The sequence below is a fragment of the Anomaloglossus baeobatrachus genome, chromosome 4 (genome assembly GCF_048569485.1).
Source record: "Anomaloglossus baeobatrachus isolate aAnoBae1 chromosome 4, aAnoBae1.hap1, whole genome shotgun sequence".
In the NCBI taxonomy this organism is placed as follows: Eukaryota; Metazoa; Chordata; class Amphibia; order Anura; family Aromobatidae; genus Anomaloglossus; species Anomaloglossus baeobatrachus.
The window spans coordinates 240562524-240583938 of record NC_134356.1 but is presented as its reverse complement, the minus strand read 5'-3'; positions in this window follow the sequence as shown (position 1 = coordinate 240583938).

Below are 21415 nucleotides of genomic sequence, written 5' to 3'. Positions count from 1 at the left end.
AAAATTGCAATACCCCCCCAAGGAACAATTTCGCCTCAAAATGCCGAAAAGTTGCAATACCCCCCGAAAGGAACAATTTCGCTTCAAAATGGCAAAAAGTTGCAATACCCCCCCAAAGGAACAATTTCGCCTCAAAATGGCAAAAAATTGCAATACCCCCCAAAGGAACAATTTCGCCTCAAAATGCCGAAAAGTTGCAATACCCCCCCAAAGGAACAATTTCGCTTCAAAATGGCCAAAAGTTGCAATACCCCCCCAAAGGAACAATTTCGCCTCAAAATGCCGAAAAGTTGCAATACCCCCCGAAAGGAACAATTTCGCTTCAAAATGGCCAAAAGTTGCAATACCCCCCCAAAGGAACAATTTTGCCTCAAAATGGCAAAAAATTGCAATACCCCCCCAAAGGAACAATTTCGCTTCAAAATGGCCAAAAGTTGCAATACCCCCCCAAAGGAACAATTTCACCTCAAAATGGCAAAAAATTGCAATACCCCCCCAAAGGAACAATTTCGCCTCAAATTGCCGAAAAGTTGCAATACCCCCCGAAAGGAACAATTTCGCTTCAAAATGGCTAAAAATTGTAATACCCCCCAAAGGAACAATTTTGCTTCAATATGGCCAAAAGTTGCAATACCCCCCGAAAGGAACAATTTCGCTTCAAAATGGCCAAAAGTTGCAATACCCCCCAAAGGAACAATTTCGCCTCAAAATGGCAAAAAATTGCAATACCCCCCCAAAGGATCAATTTCGCTTCAAAATGGCCAAAAGTTGCAATACCCCCCCAAAGGAACAATTTCACCTCAAAATGGCAAAAAATTGCAATACCCCCCCAAAGGAACAATTTCGCCTCAAAATGCCGAAAAGTTGCAATACCCCCCGAAAGGAACAAATTCGCCTCAAAATGGCAAAAAATTGCAATAACCCCCAAAGGAACAATTTCGCATCAAAATGGCCAAAAGTTGCAATACCCCCCCAATGGAACAATTTCGCCTCAAAATGCCGAAAAGTTGCAATACCCCCCGAAAGGAACAATTTTGCTTCAATATGGCCAAAAGTTGCAATACCCCCCCAAAGGAACAATTTCGCCTCAAAATGGAAAAAAATTGCAATACCCCCCCAAAGGAACAATTTCACCTCAAAATGCCGAAAAGTTGCAATACCCCCCAAAGGAACAATTTCGCTTAAAAATGGCCAAAAGTTGCAATACCCCCCCAAAGGAACAATTTCGCCTCAAAATAACGAAAAGTTGCAATACCCCCCGAAAGGAACAATTTCGCTTCAAAATGGCCAAAAGTTGCAATACCCCCCCAGGAACAATTTCGCCTCAAAATGGCAAAAAATTGCAATACGCCCCCAAAGGAACAATTTCACCTCAAAATGTCGAAAAGTTGCAATACCCCTCGAAAGGAACAATTTCGCTTCAAAATGGCCAAAAGATACAATACCCCCACAATTTCGCCTCAAAATGGCAAAAAATTGCAATACCCCCCCAAGGAACAATTTCGCCTCAAAATGCCGAAAAGTTGCAATACCCCCCGAAAGGAACAATTTCGCTTCAAAATGGCAAAAAGTTGCAATACCCCCCCAAAGGAACAATTTCGCCTCAAAATGGCAAAAAATTGCAATACCCCCCAAAGGAACAATTTCGCCTCAAAATGCCGAAAAGTTGCAATACCCCCCCAAAGGAACAATTTCGCTTCAAAATGGCCAAAAGTTGCAATACCCCCCCAAAGGAACAATTTCGCCTCAAAATGCCGAAAAGTTGCAATACCCCCCGAAAGGAACAATTTCGCTTCAAAATGGCCAAAAGTTGCAATACCCCCCCAAAGGAACAATTTTGCCTCAAAATGGCAAAAAATTGCAATACCCCCCCAAAGGAACAATTTCGCTTCAAAATGGCCAAAAGTTGCAATACCCCCCCAAAGGAACAATTTCACCTCAAAATGGCAAAAAATTGCAATACCCCCCCAAAGGAACAATTTCGCCTCAAATTGCCGAAAAGTTGCAATACCCCCCGAAAGGAACAATTTCGCTTCAAAATGGCCAAAAATTGTAATACCCCCCCAAAGGAACAATTTTGCTTCAATATGGCCAAAAGTTGCAATACCCCCCGAAAGGAACAATTTCGCTTCAAAATGGCCAAAAGTTGCAATACCCCCCCAAAGGAACAATTTCGCCTCAAAATGGCAAAAAATTGCAATACCCCCCCAAAGGAACAATTTCGCTTCAAAATGGCCAAAAGTTGCAATACCCCCCCAAAGGAACAATTTCACCTCAAAATGGCAAAAAATTGCAATACCCCCCCAAAGGAACAATTTCGCCTCAAAATGCCGAAAAGTTGCAATACCCCCCGAAAGGAACAATTTCGCTTCAAAATGGCCAAAAATTGTAATACCCCCCCAAAGGAACAATTTCGCTTCAAAATGGCCAATAGTTGCAATACCCCCCCAAAGGAACAATTTCACCTCAAAATGGCAAAAAATTGCAATACCCCCCCAAAGGAACAATTTCGCCTCAAAATGCCGAAAAGTTGCAATACCCCCCGAAAGGAACAAATTCGCCTCAAAATGGCAAAAAATTGCAATAACCCCCAAAGGAACAATTTCGCATCAAAATGGCCAAAAGTTGCAATACCCCCCCAATGGAACAATTTCGCCTCAAAATGCCGAAAAGTTGCAATACCCCCCGAAAGGAACAATTTTGCTTCAATATGGCCAAAAGTTGCAATACCCCCCCAAAGGAACAATTTCGCCTCAAAATGGAAAAAAATTGCAATACCCCCCCAAAGGAACAATTTCACCTCAAAATGCCGAAAAGTTGCAATACCCCCCAAAGGAACAATTTCGCTTAAAAATGGCCAAAAGTTGCAATACCCCCCCAAAGGAACAATTTCGCCTCAAAATAACGAAAAGTTGCAATACCCCCCGAAAGGAACAATTTCGCTTCAAAATGGCCAAAAGTTGCAATACCCCCCCAGGAACAATTTCGCCTCAAAATGGCAAAAAATTGCAATACCCCCCCAAAGGAACAATTTCACCTCAAAATGTCGAAAAGTTGCAATACCCCTCGAAAGGAACAATTTCGCTTCAAAATGGCCAAAAGATACAATACCCCCACAATTTCGCCTCAAAATGGCAAAAAATTGCAATACCCCCCCAAGGAACAATTTCGCCTCAAAATGCCGAAAAGTTGCAATACCCCCCGAAAGGAACAATTTCGCTTCAAAATGGCAAAAAGTTGCAATACCCCCCCAAAGGAACAATTTTGCCTCAAAATGGCAAAAAATTGCAATACCCCCCCAAAGGAACAATTTCGCTTCAAAATGGCCAAAAGTTGCAATACCCCCCCAAAGGAAAAATTTTACCTCAAAATGGCAAAAAATTGCAATACCCCCCCAAAGGAACAATTTCGCCTCAAATTGCCGAAAAGTTGCAATACCCCCCGAAAGGAACAATTTCGCTTCAAAATGGCCAAAAATTGTAATACCCCCCCAAAGGAACAATTTTGCTTCAATATGGCCAAAAGTTGCAATACCCCCCGAAAGGAACAATTTCGCTTCAAAATGGCCAAAAGTTGCAATACCCCCCCAAAGGAACAATTTCGCCTCAAAATGGCAAAAAATTGCAATACCCCCCCAAAGGAACAATTTCGCTTCAAAATGGCCAAAAGTTGCAATACCCCCCCAAAGGAACAATTTCACCTCAAAATGGCAAAAAATTGCAATACCCCCCCAAAGAAACAATTTCGCCTCAAAATGCCGAAAAGTTGCAATACCCCCCGAAAGGAACAATTTCGCTTCAAAATGGCCAAAAATTGTAATACCCCCCCAAAGGAACAATTTTGCTTCAATATGGCCAAAAGTTGCAATACCCCCCGAAAGGAACAATTTCGCTTCAAAATGGCCAAAAGTTGCAATACCCCCCCAAAGGAACAATTTCGCCTCAAAATGGCAAAAAATTGCAATTCCCCCCCAAAGGAACAATTTCGCCTCAAAATGCCGAAAAGTTGCAATACCCCCCCAAAGGAACAATTTCGCCTCAAAATGCCGAAAAGTTGCAATACCCCCCGAAAGGAACAATTTCGCTTCAAAATGGCCAAAAGTTGCAATACCCCCCCAAAGGAACAATTTTGCCTCAAAATGGCAAAAAATTGCAATACCCCCCCAAAGGAACAATTTCGCTTCAAAATGGCCAAAAGTTGCAATACCCCCCCAAAGGAACAATTTCACCTCAAAATGGCAAAAAATTGCAATACCCCCCCAAAGGAACAATTTCGCCTCAAATTGCCGAAAAGTTGCAATACCCCCCGAAAGGAACAATTTCGCTTCAAAATGGCCAAAAATTGTAATACCCTCCCAAAGGAACAATTTTGCTTCAATATGGCCAAAAGTTGCAATACCCCCCGAAAGGAACAATTTCGCTTCAAAATGGCCAAAAGTTGCAATACCCCCCCAAAGGAACAATTTCGCCTCAAAATGGCAAAAAATTGCAATACCCCCCCAAAGGAACAATTTCGCTTCAAAATGGCCAAAAGTTGCAATACCCCCCCAAAGGAACAATTTCACCTCAAAATGGCAAAAAATTGCAATACCCCCCCAAAGGAACAATTTCGCCTCAAAATGCCGAAAAGTTGCAATACCCCCCGAAAGGAACAATTTCGCTTCAAAATGGCCAAAAATTGTAATACCCACCCAAAGGAACAATTTCGCTTCAAAATGGCCAAAAGTTGCAATACCCCCCCAAAGGAACAATTTCACCTCAAAATGGCAAAAAATTGCAATACCCCCCGAAAGGAACAATTTCGCCTCAAAATGCCGAAAAGTTGCAATACCCCCCGAAAGGAACAAATTCGCCTCAAAATGGCAAAAAATTGCAATAACCCCCAAAGGAACAATTTCGCATCAAAATGGCCAAAAGTTGCAATACCCCCCCAATGGAACAATTTCGCCTCAAAATGCCGAAAAGTTGCAATACCCGCCGAAAGGAACAATTTTGCTTCAATATGGCCAAAAGTTGCAATACCCCCCCAAAGGAACAATTTCGCCTCAAAATGGAAAAAAATTGCAATACCCCCCCAAAGGAACAATTTCACCTCAAAATGCCGAAAAGTTGCAATACCCCCCAAAGGAACAATTTCGCTTAAAAATGGCCAAAAGTTGCAATACCCCCCCAAAGGAACAATTTCGCCTCAAAATAACGAAAAGTTGCAATACCCCCCGAAAGGAACAATTTCGCTTCAAAATGGCCAAAAGTTGCAATACCCCCCCAGGAACAATTTCGCCTCAAAATGGCAAAAAATTGCAATACCCCCCCAAAGAAACAATTTCACCTCAAAATGTCGAAAAGTTGCAATACCCCTCGAAAGGAACAATTTCGCTTCAAAATGGCCAAAAGATACAATACCCCCACAATTTCGCCTCAAAATGGCAAAAAATTGCAATACCCCCCCCAAGGAACAATTTCGCCTCAAAATGCCGAAAAGTTGCAATACCCCCCGAAAGGAACAATTTCGCTTCAAAATGGCAAAAAGTTGCAATACCCCCCCAAAGGAACAATTTCGCCTCAAAATGGCAAAAAATTGCAATACCCCCCAAAGGAACAATTTCGCCTCAAAATGCCGAAAAGTTGCAATACCCCCCCAAAGGAACAATTTCGCTTCAAAATGGCCAAAAGTTGCAATACCCCCCCAAAGGAACAATTTCGCCTCAAAATGCCGAAAAGTTGCAATACCCCCCGAAAGGAACAATTTCGCTTCAAAATGGCCAAAAGTTGCAATACCCCCCCAAAGGAACAATTTTGCCTCAAAATGGCAAAAAATTGCAATACCCCCCCAAAGGAACAATTTCGCTTCAAAATGGCCAAAAGTTGCAATACCCCCCCAAAGGAACAATTTTACCTCAAAATGGCAAAAAATTGCAATACCCCCCCAAAGGAACAATTTCGCCTCAAATTGCCGAAAAGTTGCAATACCCCCCGAAAGGAACAATTTCGCTTCAAAATGGCCAAAAATTGTAATACCCCCCAAAGGAACAATTTTGCTTCAATATGGCCAAAAGTTGCAATACCCCCCGAAAGGAACAATTTCGCTTCAAAATGGCCAAAAGTTGCAATACCCCCCCAAAGGAACAATTTCGCCTCAAAATGGCAAAAAATTGCAATTCCCCCCCAAAGGAACAATTTCGCCTCAAAATGCCGAAAAGTTGCAATACCCCCCGAAAGGAACAATTTCGCTTCAAAATGGCCAAAAGTTGCAGTACCCCCCCAAAGGAACAATTTCGCCTCAAAATGGCCAAAAATTGTAATACCCCCCAAAGGAACAATTTCGCTTCAATATGGCCAAAAGTTGCAATACCCCCCGAAAGGAACAATTTCGCTTCAAAATGGCCAAAAGTTGCAATTCCCCCCCAAAGGAACAATTTCGCCTCAAAATGGAAAAAAAATTGCAATACCCCCCCAAAGGAACATTTTCGCTTCAAAATGGCCAAAAGTTGCAATACCCCCCAAAGGAACAATTTCGCCTCAAAATGGCAAAAAATTGCAATACCCCCCAAATTAACAATTTTCTCTTCAAAATGGCCAAAAGTTGCAATACCCCCCCAAAGGAACAATTTCGACTCAAAATGCCGAAAAGTTGCAATACCCCCCGAAAGGAACAATTTCGCTTCAATATGGCCAAAAGTTGCAATACCCCCCCAAAGGAACAATTTCGCCTCAAAATGGCCAAAAATTGCAATACCCCCCCAAAAGAACAATTTCACCTCAAAATGGCAAAAAATTGCAATACCCCCCCAAAGGAACAATTTCGCCTCAAAATGCCGAAAAGTTGCAATACCCCCCGAAAGGAACAATTTCGCTTCAAAATGGCCAAAAGTTGCAATACCCCCCCAAAGGAACAATTTCACCTCAAAATGGGAAAAAATTTGCAATATTCCACCAAAAGAACATTTTCGCTTCAAAATGGCCAAAAGTTGCAATACCCCCCAAAGGAACAATTTCGCCTCAAAATAGCAAAAAATTGCTATACCCCCCAAAGGAACAATTTCGCTTCAAAATGGCCAAAAGTTGCAATACCCCCCCAAAGGAACAATTTCGCCTAAAAATGCCGAAAAGTTGCAATACCCCCCAAAAGGAACAATTTCGCTTCAATATGGCCAAAAGTTGCAATACCCCCCCAAAGGAACAATTTCGCTTCAAAATGGCAAAAAATTGCAATACCCCCCCAAAGGAACAATTTCACCTCAAAATGCCGAAAAGTTGCAATACCCCCCGAAAGGAACAATTTCGCTTCAAAATGGCCAAAAGTGTCAATACCCCCCCAAAGCAACAATTTCGCGTCAAAATGGCAAAAAATTGCAATACCCCCCAAAGGAACAATTTCGCTTCAAAATGGCCAAAAGTTGCAATACCCCCCCAAAGGAACAATTTCGCCTCAAAATGGCAAAAAATTGCAATACCCCCCAAAGGAACAATTTCGCCTCAAAATGCCGAAAAGTTGCAATACCCCCCGAAAGGAACAATTTCGCTTCAAAATGGCCAAAAGTTGCAATACCCCCCCCAAAGGAACAATTTCGCCTCAAAATGGCAAAAAATTGCAATACCCCCCAAAGGAACAATTTCGCCTCAAAATGCCGAAAAGTTGCAATACCCCCCGAAAGGAACAATTTCGCTTCAAAATGGCAAAAAGTTGCAATACCCCCCAAAGGAACAATTTCGCCTCAAAATGGGAAAAAATTGCAATACCCCCCCAAAGGAACAATTTCGCTTAAAAATGGCCAAAATTTGCAATACCCCCCCAAAGGAACAATTTCGCCTCAAAATGGCAAAAAATTGCAATACCCCCCCAAAGGAACAATTTTGCCTCAAAATGCCGAAAAGTTGCAATACCCCCTCAAAGGAACAATTTCGCTTCAAAATGGCCAAAAGTTGCAATACCCCCCCAAAGGAACAATTTCGCCTCAAAATGGCAAAAAATTGCAATACCCCCCCCAAAGGAACAATTTCGCTTAAAAATGGCCAAAAGTTGCAATACCCCCCAAAGGAACAATTTCGCCTCAAAATGAAAAAAAATTGCAATACCCCCCCAAAGGAACAATTTCGCCTCAAAATGCCGAAAAGTTGCAATACCCCCCGAAAGGAACAATTTCGCTTCAAAATGGCCAAACGTTGTTATAACCCCCTCAAAGGAACAATTTTGCCTCAAAATGCCAAAAAATTGCAATACTCCCCAAAGGAACAATTTCGCCTCAAAATGCCGAAAAGTTGCAATACCCCCCAAAGGAACAATTTCGCTTCAAAATGGCCAAAAGTTGCAATACCCCCCCAAAGGAACAATTTTACCTCAAAATGCCGAAAAGTTGCAATACCCCCCGAAAGGAACAATTTCGCTTCAAAATGGCCAAAAGATGCAATATCCCCCCAAAGCAACAATTTCGCCTCAAAATGAAAAAAAAATTGCAATACCCCCAAAGGAACAATTTCGTTTCAAAATGCAGAAAAGTTGCAATACCCCCCAAAGGAACAATTTCACCTCAAAATGCCGAAAAGTTGCAATACCCCCCGAAAGGAACAATTTCGCTTCAAAATGGCCAAAAGTTGCAATACCCCCCCAAAGGAACAATTTCGCCTCAAAATGGAAAAAAAATTGCAATACCCCCCCAAAGGAACATTTTCGCTTCAAAATGGCCAAAAGTTGCAATACCCCCCAAAGGAACAATTTCGCCTCAAAATAGCAAAAAATTGCAATACCCCCCAAAGGAACAATTTCGCTTCAAAATGGTCAAAAGTTGCAATACCCCCCCAAAGGAACAATTTCGCCTCAAAATGCCGAAAAGTTGCAATACCCCCCAAAGGAACAATTTCGCTTCAAAATGGCCAAAAGTTGCAATACCCCCCCAAAGGAACAATTTCGCCTCAAAATGGCAAAAAATTGCAATACCCCCCAAAGGAACAATTTCGCCTCAAAATGCCGAAAAGTTGCAATACCCCCCGAAAGGAACAATTTCGCTTCAAAATGGCCAAAAGTTGCAATACCCCCCCAAAGGAACAATTTCGCCTCAAAATGGCAAAATATTGCAATACCTCCCCAAAGGAACAATTTCGCCTCAAAATGCCGAAAAGTTGCAATACCCCCCGAAAGGAACAATTTCGCTTCAAAATGGCCAAAAGTTGCAATACCCCCCCAAAGGAACAATTTCGCCTCAAAATGGCAAAAAATTGCAATACTCCCCCAAAGGAACAATTTCGCCTCAAAATGCTGAAAAGTTGCAATACCCCCCGAAAGGAACAATTTCGCTTCAAAATGGCCAAAAGTTGCAATACCCCCCCAAGGAACAGTTTCGCCTCAAAATGGCAAAAAATTGCAATACCCCCCCAAAGGAACAATTTCGCTTAAAAATGGCCAAAATTTGCAATACCCCCCCAAAGGAACAATTTCGCCTCAAAATGGCAAAAAATTGCAATACCCCCCCAAAGGAACAATTTCGCCTCAAAATGCCGAAAGTTGCAATACCCCCCGAAAGGAATAATTTCGCTTCAAAATGGCCAAAAGTTGCAATACCCCCCCAAAGGAACAATTTCGCCTCAAAATGGCCAAAAGTTGTTATAACCCCCTCAAAGGAACAATTTTGCCTCAAAATGCCAAAAAATTGCAATACTCCCCAAAGGAACAATTTTACCTCAAAATGCCGAAAAGTTGCAATACCCCCCGAAAGGAACAATTTCGCTTCAAAATGGCCAAAAGATGCAATATCCCCCCAAAGCAACAATTTCGCCTCAAAATGAAAAAAAAATAGCAATACCCCCAAAGGAACAATTTCGTTTCAAAATGCAGAAAAGTTGCAATACCCCCCAAAGGAACAATTTCACCTCAAAATGCCGAAAAGTTGCAATACCCCCCGAAAGGAACAATTTCGCTTCAAAATGGCCAAAAGTTGCAATACCCCCCCAAAGGAACAATTTCGCCTCAAAATGGAAAAAAATTTGCAATACCCCCCCAAAGGAACATTTTCGCTTCAAAATGGCCAAAAGTTGCAATACCCCCCAAAGGAACAATTTCGCCTCAAAATAGCAAAAAATTGCAATACCCCCCAAAGGAACAATTTCGCTTCAAAATGGCCAAAAGTGTCAATACCCCCCCAAAGCAACAATTTCGCGTCAAAATGGCAAAAAATTGCAATACCCCCCAAAGGAACAATTTCGCCTCAAAATGGCAAAAAATTGCAATACCCCCCAAAGGAACAATTTCGCCTCAAAATGAAAAAAAAATTGCAATACCCCCCCAAAGGAACAATTTCGCCTCAAAATGCCGAAAAGTTGCAATACCCCCCAAAGGAACAATTTCGCTTCAAAATGGCCAAAAGTTGCAATACCCCCCAAAGGAACAATTTCGCCTCAAAATGAAAAAAAAATTGCAATACTCCCCAAAGGAACAATTTCGCCTCAAAATGCCGAAAAGTTGCAATACCCCCCAAAGGAACATTTTCGCTTTAAAATGGCCAAAAGTTGCAATACCCCCCAAAGGAACAATTTCGCCTCAAAATAGCAAAAAATTGCAATACCCCCCAAAGGAACAATTTCGCTTCAAAATGGCCAAAAGTTGCAATACCCCCCCAAAGGAACAATTTCGCATCAAAATGCCGAAAAGTTGCAATACCCCCCGAAAGGAACAATTTCGCTTCAATATGGCCAAAAGTTGCAATACCCCCCCAAAGGAACAATTTCGCCTCAAAATGGCAAAAAATTGCAATACCCCCCCAAAGGAACAATTTCGCCTCAAAATGCCGAAAAGTTGCAATACCCCCCGAAAGGAACAATTTCACTTCAAAATGGCCAAAAGTGTCAATACCCCCCCCAAGCAACAATTTCGCCTCAAAATGGCAAAAAATTGCAATACTCCCCCAAAGGAACAATTTCGCTTCAAAATGGCCAAAAGTTGCAATACCCCCCCCAAAGGAACAATTTCGCCTCAAAATGGCAAAAAATTGGAATACCTCCCCAAAGGAACAATTTCGCCTCAAAATGCCGAAAAGTTGCAATACCCCCCGAAAGGAACAATTTCGCTTCAAAATGGCCAAAAGTTGCAATACCCCCCCAAAGGAACAATTTCGCCTCAAAATGGCCAAAAATTGTAATACCCCCCCAAAGGAACAATTTCGCTTCAATATGGCCAAAAGTTGCAATACCCCCCCAAAGGAACAATTTCGCCTCAAAATGGCAAAAAATTGCAATACACCCCAAAGGAACAATTTCGCCTCAAATTGCCGAAAAGTTGCAATACCCCCCGAAAGGAACAATTTCGCTTCAAAATGGCCAAAAGTTGCAATACCCCCCCGAAGGAACAATTTCGCCTCAAAATGGCAAAAAATTGCAATACCTCCCCAAAGGAACAATTTCGCCTCAAAATGCCGAAAGTTGCAATACCCCCCGAAAGGAATAATTTCGCTTCAAAATGGCCAAAAGTTGCAATACCCCCCCAAAGGAACAATTTCGCCTCAAAATGGCAAAAAATTGCAATACCCCCCCAAAGGAACAATTTCGCTTAAAAATGGCCAAAAGTTGCAATACCCCCCAAAGGAACAATTTCGCCTCAAAATGAAAAAAAATTGCAATACCCCCCGAAAGGAACAATTTCGCTTCAAAATGGCCAAACGTTGTTATAACCCCCTCAAAGGAACAATTTTGCCTCAAAATGCCGAAAAGTTGCAATACCCCCCGAAAGGAACAATTTCGCTTCAAAATGGCCAAAAGATGCAATATCCCCCCAAAGCAACAATTTCGCCTCAAAATGAAAAAAAAATTGCAATACCCCCAAAGGAACAATTTCGTTTCAAAATGCAGAAAAGTTGCAATACCCCCCAAAGGAACAATTTCACCTCAAAATGCCGAAAAGTTGCAATACCCCCCGAAAGGAACAATTTCGCTTCAAAATGGCCAAAAGTTGCAATACCCCCCCAAAGGAACAATTTCGCCTCAAAATGGAAAAAAAATTGCAATACCCCCCCAAAGGAACATTTTCGCTTCAAAATGGCCAAAAGTTGCAATACCCCCCAAAGGAACAATTTCGCCTCAAAATAGCAAAAAATTGCAATACCCCCCAAAGGAACAATTTCGCTTCAAAATGGTCAAAAGTTGCAATACCCCCCCAAAGGAACAATTTCGCCTCAAAATGCCGAAAAGTTGCAATACCCCCCGAAAGGAACAATTTCGCTTCAATATGGCCAAAAGGTGCAATACCCCCCCAAAGGAACAATTTCGCCTCAAAATGGCAAAAAATTGCAATACCCCCCAAAGGAACAATTTCGCTTCAAAATGGTCAAAAGTTGCAATACCCCCCCAAAGGAACAATTTCGCCTCAAAATGCCGAAAAGTTGCAATACCCCCGAAAGGAACAATTTCGCTTCAATATGGCCAAAAGTTGCAATACCCTCCCAAAGGAACAATTTCGCCTCAAAATGGCAAAAAATTGCAATACCCCCCAAAGGAACAATTTCGCTTCAAAATGCCGAAAAGTTGCAATACCCCCCCAAAGGAACAATTTCGCTTCAAAATGGCCAAAAGTTGCAATACCCCCCAAAGGAACAATTTCGCCTCAAAATGAAAAAAAAATTGCAATACTCCCCAAAGGAACAATTTCGCCTCAAAATGCCGAAAAGTTGCAATACCCCCCAAAGGAACATTTTCGCTTCAAAATGGCCAAAAGTTGCAATACCCCTCAAAGGAACAATTTCGCCTCAAAATAGCAAAAAATTGCAATACCCCCCAAAGGAACAATTTCGCTTCAAAATGGCCAAAAGTTGCAATACCCCCCCAAAGGAACAATTTCGCCTCAAAATGCCGAAAAGTTGCAATACCCCCCGAAAGGAACAATTTCGCTTCAATATGGCCAAAAGTTGCAATACCCCCCCAAAGGAACAATTTCGCCTCAAAATGGCAAAAAATTGCAATACCCCCCCAAAGGAACAATTTCGCCTCAAAATGCCGAAAAGTTGCAATACCCCCCGAAAGGAACAATTTCACTTCAAAATGGCAAAAGTGTCAATACCCCCCCAAGCAACAATTTCGCCTCAAAATGGCAAAAAATTGCAATACCCCCCAAAGGAACTATTTCGCCTCAAAATGGCCAAAAGTTGCAATACCCCCCAAAGGAACAATTTCGCCTCAAAATGCCGAAAAGTTGCAATACCCCCGAAAGGAACAATTTCGCTTCAAAATGGCCAAAAGTTGCAATACCCCCTCAAAGGAACAATTTCGCCTCAAAATGGCAAAAAATTGGAATACCTCCCCAAAGGAACAATTTCGCCTCAAAATGCCGAAAAGTTGCAATACCCCCCGAAAGGAACAATTTCGCTTCAAAATGGCCAAAAGTTGCAATACCCCCCCAAAGGAACAATTTCGCCTCAAAATGGCCAAAAATTGTAATACCCCCCCAAAGGAACAATTTCGCTTCAATATGGCCAAAAGTTGCAATACCCCCCCAAAGGAACAATTTCGCCTCAAAATGGCAAAAAATTGCAATACCTCCCCAAAGGAACAATTTCGCCTCAAAATGCCGAAAGTTGCAATACCCCACGAAAGGAATAATTTCGCTTCAAAATGGCCAAAAGTTGCAATACCCCCCCAAAGGAACAATTTCGCCTCAAAATGGCAAAAAATTGCAATACCCCCCCAAAGGAACAATTTCGCTTAAAAATGGCCAAAAGTTGCAATACCCCCCAAAGGAACAATTTCGCCTCAAAATGAAAAAAAAATTGCAATACCCCCCCAAAGGAACAATTTCGCCTCAAAATGCCGAAAAGTTGCAATACCCCCCGAAAGGAACAATTTCGCTTCAAAATGGCCAAAAGTTGTTATAACCCCCTCAAAGGAACAATTTTGCCTCAAAATGCCAAAAAATTGCAATACTCCCCAAAGGAACAATTTCGCCCCAAAATGCCGAAAAGTTGCAATACCCCCCAAAGGAACAATTTCGCTTCAAAATGGCCAAAAGTTGCAATACCCCCCCAAAGGAACAATTTTACCTCAAAATGCCGAAAAGTTGCAATACCCCCCGAAAGGAACAATTTCGCTTCAAAATGGCCAAAAGATGCAATATCCCCCCAAAGCAACAATTTCGCCTCAAAATGAAAAAAAAATTGCAATACCCCCAAAGGAACAATTTCGTTTCAAAATGCAGAAAAGTTGCAATACCCCCCAAAGGAACAATTTCACCTCAAAATGCCGAAAAGTTGCAATACCCCCCGAAAGGAACAATTTCGCTTCAAAATGGCCAAAAGTTGCAATACCCCCCCAAAGGAACAATTTCGCCTCAAAATGGAAAAAAAATTGCAATACCCCCCCAAAGGAACATTTTCGCTTCAAAATGGCCAAAAGTTGCAATACCCCCCAAAGGAACAATTTCGCCTCAAAATAGAAAAAATTGCAATACCCCCCAAAGGAACAATTTCGCTTCAAAATGGTCAAAAGTTGCAATACCCCCCCAAAGGAACAATTTCGCCTCAAAATGCCGAAAAGTTGCAATACCCCCCGAAAGGAACAATTTCGCTTCAATATGGCCAAAAGTTGCAATACCCCCCCAAAGGAACAATTTCGCCTCAAAATGGCAAAAAATTGCAATACCCCCCCAAAGGAACAATTTCGCCTCAAAATGCCGAAAAGTTGCAATACCCCCCGAAAGGAACAATTTCGCTTCAAAATGGCCAAAAGTGTCAATACCCCCCCAAAGCAACAATTTCGCCTCAAAATGGCAAAAAATTGCAATACCCCCCAAAGGAACAATTTCGCTTCAAAATGGCCAAAAGTTGCAATACCCCCCCAAAGGAACAATTTCGCCTCAAAATGGCAAAAAATTGCAATACCCCCCAAAGGAACAATTTCGCCTCAAAATGCCGAAAAGTTGCAATACCCCCCGAAAGGAACAATTTCGCTTGAAAATGGCCAAAAGTTGCAATACCCCCCCAAAGGAACAATTTCGCCTCAAAATGGCAAAAAATTGCAATACCTCCCCAAAGGAACAATTTCGCCTCAAAATGCCGAAAAGTTGCAATACCCCCCGAAAGGAACAATTTCGCTTCAAAATGGCCAAAAGTTGCAATACCCCCCCAAAGGAACAATTTCGCCTCAAAATGGCAAAAAATTGCAATACTCCCCCAAAGGAACAATTTCGCCTCAAAATGCCGAAAAGTTGCAATACCCCCCGAAAGGAACAATTTCGCTTCAAAATGGCCAAAAGTTTCAATACCCCCCCAAAGGAACAATTTCGCCTCAAAATGGCAAAAAATTGCAATACCCCCCCAAAGGAACAATTTCGCTTAAAAATGGCCAAAATTTGCAATACCCCCCCAAAGGAACAATTTCGCCTCAAAATGGCAAAAAATTGCAATACCCCCCAAAGGAACAATTTCGCCTCAAAATGCCGAAAGTTGCAATACCCCCCGAAAGGAATAATTTCGCTTCAAAATGGCCAAAAGTTGCAATACCCCCCCAAAGGAACAATTTCGCCTCAAAATGGCAAAAAATTGCAATACCCCCCCAAAGGAACAATTTCGCTTAAAAATGGCCAAAAGTTGCAATACCTACCAAAGGAACAATTTCGCCTCAAAATGAAAAAAAAATTGCAATACCCCCCCAAAGGAACAATTTCGCCTCAAAATGCCGAAAAGTTGCAATACCCCCCGAAAGGAACAATTTCGCTTCAAAATGGCCAAAAGTTGTTATAACCCCCTCAAAGGAACAATTTTGCCTCAAAATGCCAAAAAATTGCAATACTCCCCAAAGGAACAATTTCGCCTCAAAATGCCGAAAAGTTGCAATACCCCCCATAGGAACAATTTCGCTTCAAAATGGCCAAAAGTTGCAATACCCCCCCAAAGGAACAATTTTACCTCAAAATGCCGAAAAGTTGCAATACCCCCCGAAAGGAACAATTTCGCTTCAAAATGGCCAAAAGATGCAATATCCCCCCAAAGCAACAATTTCGCCTCAAAATGAAAAAAAAATTGCAATACCCCCAAAGGAACAATTTCGTTTCAAAATGCAGAAAAGTTGCAATACCCCCCAAAGGAACAATTTCACCTCAAAATGCCGAAAAGTTGCAATACCCCCCGAAAGGAACAATTTCGCTTCAAAATGGCCAAAAGTTGCAATACCCCCCCAAAGGAACAATTTCACCTCAAAATGGGAAAAAATTTGCAATATTCCACCAAAAGAACATTTTCGCTTCAAAATGGCCAAAAGTTGCAATACCCCCCAAAGGAACAATTTCGCCTCAAAATAGCAAAAAATTGCAATACCCCCCAAAGGAACAATTTCGCTTCAAAATGGCCAAAAGTTGCAATACCCCCCCAAAGGAACAATTTCGCCTCAAAATGCCGAAAAGTTGCAATACCCCCCAAAAGGAACAATTTCGCTTCAATATGGCCAAAAGTTGCAATACCCCCCCAAAGGAACAATTTCGCCTCAAAATGGCAAAAAATTGCAATACCCCCCCAAAGGAACAATTTCGCCTCAAAATGCCGAAAAGTTGCAATACCCCCCGAAAGGAACAATTTCGCTTCAAAATGGCCAAAAGTGTCAATACCCCCCCAAAGCAACAATTTCGCGTCAAAATGGCAAAAAATTGCAATACCCCCCAAAGGAACAATTTCGCTTCAAAATGGCCAAAAGTTGCAATACCCCCCCAAAGGAACAATTTCGCCTCAAAATGGCAAAAAATTGCAATACCCCCCAAAGGAACAATTTCGCCTCAAAATGCCGAAAAGTTGCAATACCCCCCGAAAGGAACAATTTCGCTTCAAAATGGCCAAAAGTTGCAATACCCCCCCAAAGGAACAATTTCGCCTCAAAATGGCAAAAAATTGCAATACCCCCCAAAGGAACAATTTCGCCTCAAAATGCCGAAAAGTTGCAATACCCCCCGAAAGGAACAATTTCGCTTCAAAATGGCAAAAAGTTGCAATACCCCCCAAAGGAACAATTTCGCCTCAAAATGGGAAAAAATTGCAATACCCCCCCAAAGGAACAATTTCGCTTAAAAATGGCCAAAATTTGCAATACCCCCCCAAAGGAACAATTTCGCCTCAAAATGGCAAAAAATTGCAATACCCCCCCAAAGGAACAATTTTGCCTCAAAATGCCGAAAAGTTGCAATACCCCCTCAAAGGAACAATTTCGCTTCAAAATGGCCAAAAGTTGCAATACCCCCCAAAGGAACAATTTCGCCTCAAAATGAAAAAAAAATTGCAATACCCCCCCAAAGGAACAATTTCGCCTCAAAATGCCGAAAAGTTGCAATACCCCCCGAATGGAACAATTTCGCTTCAAAATGGCCAAAAGTTGTTATAACTAGAGATGAGCGAACTGGTCCCGGTTCGGCTCGAGGCCGTTTCACCGAACGGGGGTCCCGTTCGAGTTCGGTTCGTCGAACGTTCGACGAACCGAACTCGAACGTATAGGCTATAATGGGAGGCAATCGCAAACACATAAAAATGCATTATAAATGTACACAAACAGTTAATAAACATTGCCATAACACTTACCAGTCCTCGCGATCCCTTCTGCACTCTGTCTCCTACCGCTATTCCATCCGATGATCGCTGAATCCTCCCGGTGACCTGCACTGCCAGCAGAGATGCAGGACCTATCGTGACGTCAAAATAGCCATGTGACCAGTCATGTGGCTATTATCTCATTGGCTACAGACTGGTCTCATGACTATGACACGTCATGTAGGACCTGCGAGTGCATCTCTCCAGTACACGGTGCACATATGTGTATCGCCGTGTACCGGCGACATGCTCTAGCACACGGTCGACTCCCCGTTCCGTTAGGGACCGGCTGACACAGCCGGTCATTAACGTTGATCACCGTTGCCATAGCAACGCAGTTAGCGGTGACGTCACCGCTAACCGCGGCTCCGAGAGCACCGTTGCTATGGTAACGCGTCTGTCAGCGTTACCGCTAGCAGCCAGCAGTGATCACTCACGGAGTGAAGGCTGCACGCTGCTTCCCGATTGTAGTGAGCATTGTAGTGAGGATGGAGGTTCCCCAGCCCCAAGTGATGAGCTGGTGAATCTCATCCTCACTACAATCGGCACTACTACTACACTAGAAAGAAAGAAGACAGAAGAGCAGGATCGTGGAGGGCTGACAGGGGGTAATAAAGATGGAGTCTCTAATGTGTCTGTGTATTTATTTCTATTAAAGTATTTTTTTCTCTGTGTGGTGTCTTTTTTTAACCCTTTATTGGAGATTCTTAATGGCCGGGTCAAACGTGCCTGACATTAAGAATCTCTGGCTTAATACTGGCTGGTAAAACAAAGCCAGTATTAACTCATGATTACCCAACAAGCCACCCGTCTCCAGGGCTGTTGGAAGAGTTGGATACAGCGCCAGATGATGGCGCTTCTATGAGAGCGCCATTTTCTGGGACGGCTGCGGACTGAAATCCGCAGCAGAGACGCCCACAAACCTCGGGCTAACCTGTGCTGCGGATTCCAATCCCCAGCTGCCTAGTTGTACCCGGCTGGACACAAAAATGGGGCGAAGCCCACGTCATTTGTTTTTTAATTATTTCATGAAATAAGTGAAATAATTAAAAAAAACGGGCTTCCCTATATTTCTGGTTCCCAGCCGGGTACAAATACGCAACTGGGGGTTGGAGGCAGCCCGTGGCTGCCTGCTGTACCTGGCTAGCATACAAAAATATGGCGAAGCCCACGTCATTTTTTTGGTGGGCAAAAAAATTCTGCATACAGTCCTGGATGGAGTATGCTGAGCCTTGTAGTTCTGCAGCTGCTGTCTGCTCTTCTCCATACAGACAGACAGCAGCTGCAGAACTACAAGGCTCAGCATACTCCATCCAGGACTGTAGGCAGAAGTTTTTTGCCCCCTGAAAAAATTATGTGGGCTTCGCCATATTTTTGTATGCTAGCCAGGTACAGCAGGCAGGTACGGCTGCCCCCAACCCCCAGTTGCCTATTTGTACCCGGCTGGGAACCAAAAATAAAGGGAAGCCCTTTTTTTATTATTTCATGAATTTCATGAAATAATTAGAAAACAAATGACGTAGGCTTTGCCCCATTTTTGTGTCCAGCCAGGTACAACTAGGCAGCTGGGGATTGGAATCCGCACCACAGGTTGGCCTGAGCTTTCTGGGCCCCACTGCTGCGAATTGCAGTCTGCAGCCGACTCAGAAAATGGCATTTTCATAGAAGCGCCATCTTCTGGCGCTGTATCCAACTCTTCCAGCACCTGCCTGCTATACCTGGCTAGCATACAAAAATATGGCGAAGCTCACGTCCTTTTTTTGTAGTTTTTTGGCAAAAAAAATTAAAAATGCTTCCCTGGATTTTCCATTGCCAGTGAAGGTAACACCAAGCAGTGGGGGTTAGCAGCCAGTAGCTGCTTGGATTACCCTTAGCTAGCAATACAAAAAATGCAGCGGGAGCCCATATATATTTTTTTTAATTATTTATTTAAATAACTAAATATAAAATGGGCTTCCCTGTATTTTGATTGCTGGACATCACAGTGCTGTAAAAATAAATCTTTAAAAAAATGACGTAGCGCTCCACGGTATTTTTGATTCTCAGCGCAGATAAAGCAGACAGCTATGGGTTGCCACCCCCATCTGCCTGCCGTTACCTTGGTTGGCAATCAAAATACAGGGAAGCCCATTAATTTTTTCTATTTAAAAAATAGTTAAAAAAAAAAAATGACGTTGGGTCCCCCCATTTTTGATAGCCAGCTAGGGTAAAGCAGACAGCTGTAGCCTGAAAACCACAGCTGGCAGCTTTACCGTGGTTGGGGATCCAATGTGGAGGTCCCCTCAGGCTCTTTTTTATAATTATTTTATAAATATTAATAATTACACAATAAAAGTAGGATCCCCCCCAAATTGGATCACCAGCCAAGGTAAAGCGGACAGCTGTGGTCTGGTATTCTCAGGGTGGGAAGGTCCATAGTTATTGGGCCTTCACAGCCTAAAAATAGCAGGCCGCAGGGACCCCAGACGTGGCGCATCCACTAGATGCGCCAATCCTGGCGCTTCACCCCAGCTCATCCCGTGCCCTGGTGCAGCGGCAAACGGGGTAATAAATCGGGTTGATACTAGCTGTAAAGTCACCTGAGATCAAGCCCAGCAGTTTGTGATGTCATGGCGTCTATTAGATACCCAACATCATAAACTGTATGTACTAACAAAAACAAAAAATCGACAAAAGAAATTTATTTGAAAAAACAGTCCCCAAAACATTTCCTCTTTCACCAATTTATTGTAAGAAAAAAAATAAAGGGGTCCCACGACGACTCTGGACCGTCTAGAATATGGGGGGGAGACACTCAGGGAACGTATCCCCCATTTTCTAGGAGTGCGGACCCTTCATGTGAGGAGTGTGGGTGCAATGAATTTGCACTCACTCTCCCCGGGTCCACAGCAGCAGAGTCCATGTCGTAATGGTTGCTACCAAAGCTGCAATGCCCTGCTCATGAGGTAAGGGCATGCCTAATCAGTAGAACTACTGTAGAGGAAGCTCTGCTCACTGGTATATAGGTGCTCAGAGGTAATAATAGATAAAATTAGTGAGTAACCTCGGCACTCTAAATCTCCCAGACTAAGTCAGTAAGTCAAAATGGATAGTAATGCAAAATCACTCTTTATTGGTCCGTATTAAGAAATTTTTTTTTTTCATAAGCATATATGTTTTTGTCCAAAACAAGTTACAAATGACGTTTCGGCCTGAGCCTTCGTCAGATTGGACTTATCTGCATGTAATCATGAAAAATGACAATAATCAGTATCACATAAGAGTGAGAGAACAATAACATAAACTCGAACAATGTAGAGGTACAATTGGGATGCAGCAAAAAAATTGCAACACAGCAAGAAATGAAACACATGATACAAATGTCATAATACAGTACAAGGACAATATAGTAATGACAAATATGGGGTCAGAGTAGACTTAGACAGCTCTGGTACGAAAGAGATGTCAATCATAAAGTAACATGTGCAGTAGGTGTAGAGCTACAGTATGCATGGCAGAGCTAATGGGTAGACCGACCATAGAAAAACAACGGAGAAAAAGTGGAGAATAAGTGGAGAAAAAGTGGAGAATAAGTGGAGAAAAAGTGGAGAAAAAGTGGAGAAAAAGTGGAGAATAAGTGGAGAATAAGTGGAGAATAAGTGGAGAAAAAGTGGAGAAAAAGTGGAGAATAAGTGGAGAAAAAGTGGAGAAAAAGTGGAGAAAAAGTGGAGAAAAAGTGGAGAAAAAGTGGAGAAAAAGTGGAGAATAAATGGATAAAAAGTGGAGAAAAAGTGGAGAATAAATGGAGAATAAATGGAGAAAAAGTGGAGAAAAAGTGGAGAAAAAAATGGAGAAAAAGTGGAGAAAAAGTGGAGAATAAATGGAGAATAAGTGGAG